Source organism: Sceloporus undulatus, chromosome 1 (assembly GCF_019175285.1).
Source record: "Sceloporus undulatus isolate JIND9_A2432 ecotype Alabama chromosome 1, SceUnd_v1.1, whole genome shotgun sequence".
Classification (NCBI taxonomy): domain Eukaryota; kingdom Metazoa; phylum Chordata; class Lepidosauria; order Squamata; family Phrynosomatidae; genus Sceloporus; species Sceloporus undulatus.
The window spans coordinates 191,398,278-191,401,799 of record NC_056522.1 but is presented as its reverse complement, the minus strand read 5'-3'; positions in this window follow the sequence as shown (position 1 = coordinate 191,401,799).

Below are 3,522 nucleotides of genomic sequence, written 5' to 3'. Positions count from 1 at the left end.
TATTATTATTATTATTATTATTATTATTATTATTATTATTATTATTATTATTATGCCTGCCCTTTTGTTTCACCTCTCTCTTTTCTTTTACACGTACTCAAGCCTTTTTGCTTCCTTCCTTCCTGCAGAGGTCACTTCCCCCTTCTCCCAAACATTAGTTAGTCCTTTGTCTCCTTTTGTCTGGGAATAGAGTGTCCATGAGGCTCCTGCCTCAGGATGGATGCTAACCAAACATCCAGACATGAAAGCCAGCCTTAGGGGCTCTTCTATTGAAGTTTAGGTAATCTTCTTTGGTCTATTTCCTTTCCTAGACCAAGATGAATTTCCTGAAACAGTAAATGCAAGTTTTTCTTTCCTTTTTACCTTACAAGACCATCCCAAGTATTTTCTTCTGTTTCTACCACAGGCTCATATAGCACTGGCTTCACTGGACACTGCTTGATTATGGGCCGAAACAGACAGCTGTATAGGAGTGGCTTGACACTGCCCCTTTGAGCGCTGGATTGGAGCTGTGGCCATCACATGCTGTGGCCCTGATCCAGCTTTTTTCTAGCACATAATGGATCGGCAAAATGCTGCTCCTTTTGTGCTGGAAAAATGGCATCCTTTCCACTGCAGCTTTTCGGTGCTCCTGCAGTGTGTGGCATCTTAACATCACACGGCTGGGGAACTGAAAAGCCGCTGCCATGTAAACAGCTGGATGGCTTCACAGCAGCTTCTTCCTAGCTTGGGAGCATGTGTCATGCATGCGCTACACTCCCAAGCTGCCGGGAAACCACTGTATTTTGTTGGTCTGTTACAGCCCATACATACCAAATATTCCTACTGTCTTAAGATAATAGGGATCATTACACAAGGGAATTCCTCCGCTACAATAACCATAAAAAGATGTTTGTCTGCATTACACCAGCATATGTCACTAATAGTCTGAATTACTGTTGAAAGCAAGATTGTTAACTAGTTAAAATAATCCTATCCAATTATTTGGAAACCTTCAGTGAAACAGTATCTGCTCATGTGTGTGTGTGTGTGCGTGTGTTTGTGTTTGTGTGTGTGTATGTGAAGGAACATCTAAATGAAAGCACTTTTTTGAGAGTCAATTTTATATGACTTTTTAATATGTATATGTACTCTTATGGGTGTATTTTAATGAGTTTATAGTATTTTAACTGTGGGTTTACGTGTTTTTAATTGTATTTTGTATTTTAACATTCTGTACCCCACCTTGCACCTTGAGGAGAGACAGAAAAGAAATAATAATCATTAGTAGTAGTGAAGGTGGTAGTAATGATTGAGAACTTGCTAACTGTAACAGCTGAACAATAACAGCAAAAAAAGATAGAGAAAGATTTATCTCTCTATCATCACACCTTGGAGCACCATGGATGGGATTCTGCATTCTCCATTAAATTTATTCTCAAAAGATACAATGAGTAATTTTAGCAATTTCCTCCCCATCGGAGAATTACTCCAAAAACTGTGCAGTTTTCAAAAAGTACTTTGGGTCCCGCTTTGATAGAAAGGCAGGATAAAAATCAATCAAACAAATAAATACAATTCAGGATTTATTCTGTGCAAAATTCACACATGGTTTTTGTGTGTGTGCTGAAAGCAGAATTTTCTGCACAGGACACAGCATTTTCTACACCGAAAATCCTGTAGTTTGTGACTTATTTCTGCAAAATTCACTCTTTTTCCCCACAAACTGCAGCACATGCAGAAAATACTAGCTAAGGTCTGGTATTATTAGATGTAACTATAACAATGGGGTTCTGTTGTTGTATCTACTTCTATCCATGCCAGACCTAAAAAAAAATCCCTCTCTTTTAAGCCAGGCAGCATCACATGCAACTGGGTAATTGTTATTATTAGCTCTCAGGTTGATTCAAGAGCAGGTGGAGACACCTCTGCTTTTCTCAACTACAACCAGGAGAATGCTCCAGTTGCCATTTCCCAGTGCCCTGATTTCGTGCTTCAGGAAAACTTCACATTTGGTTAGTAATGATCATAAACATGAATCCCAAAAGTTACAATATCATAAGTCTGGCTTATGATCTTATATATACTGCACAAAAAAATTAACAATTCAAAAATCAATACCATGTGCAAGTTGTATAGAGGCTAAGGCTCGTCTCCACCAGCCAGAATACTTTGGGCTGCTCCCAGAGTATTTATACACTAAATTATCAATAAGAAATAAAAAAAAATGATGGAAACAATAAACTGAAAAACTATATATGGAAGATTAAAGCATGATAAATATATTTAAGGAAGAACCATTTGAAGATGAACCCACAATTTTAGAAAGTGAATTGGAAGCTGCACTCAGGACACTAGAGGGAAATAAATTACCAGGTACAGGTGGCATTCCAATAGAGCTACTTCAGTCTACAAAGAGAGAATCTCTAATTAAAAGCTGTCAACAAATATGGAAAACAAAACAATGGTCCACAGATTGGAAATGTTCAGGTTATGTTCCAATCCCCAAGGACACCAGGGACTGTAATCAACATCAGACCATTGTGCTAATATCACATTTAAGCAAAGTGATGCTCAAAATTATACAACAAAAATATTCACTATATATGGAACAAGAAATGTCAGATATCCAAGCTGGGTCCAGAAATGAAAGAGGCACTAGGGATCATATTGCAAACGTTGGATATGTTTCCTCTTCTTTCAAAAAAAAAAAAATAAACCAAACAATTAATGAAATTTAAACACATTAATATATTAGGTAAAAGTAAAGGTAGTCCCTTGACATGAATGTCTAGTCATTACCGATTGTAGGGAGCTCATCTCCATTACTAAGCCAAAGAGCCAGCATTCTTCAAAGCTAGCACTGCACTGAACACTATTACTTTCCCATAAAAGTGGTACCTATTTATCTTTTTGCATTTGCATGCTTCCAAACTGCTAAGTTGGCAGAAGCTGGAAGTAATGATGGGAGCTCACCCCATTATGCAGTACTCTGATCATCAGAATTGGCATCTTAACCACTGAGCCACTGCATAATATATTGTTTCCCCTTTTTTGTGCTGTTATATTTATTTTATTTTACTATTTATTTATTTGGTTTTTATGGCATACTTATATATACAGAGTTCAATTTTAAAAATTCACTGTCTGCATTTCTTTTTTTTTTTTTTTTGACCATTATTGTTATTAATTTCATTTCATGATTACAACAGAAAATAATTTTTTTCACAGGGGCATGTTTAAAAAATGATCAGCACCAGATGTCAAATATGCTAGGTATGCCACTGAGTGTGTAAAACAAAGAACATAAGAGAGAGTAACAAAGAAAAAGAGTAGATTAGAGCAAGTATCTTGCATAAACTAGACACCTCTTTCAAACAGAGATTTATAGTTGTTGTTTTTAAAGGATAAGGCAGATCTGTTTCCTGGTTACATGCTTCAGTCAGGCAGCATTTTCACATTTTATGTGTAAGTGGCCTTTGTTTGTAACATGAATGTAAAACCAACATTGGCCTGGATGTATCTCTGAATGTCAAAGGCCTC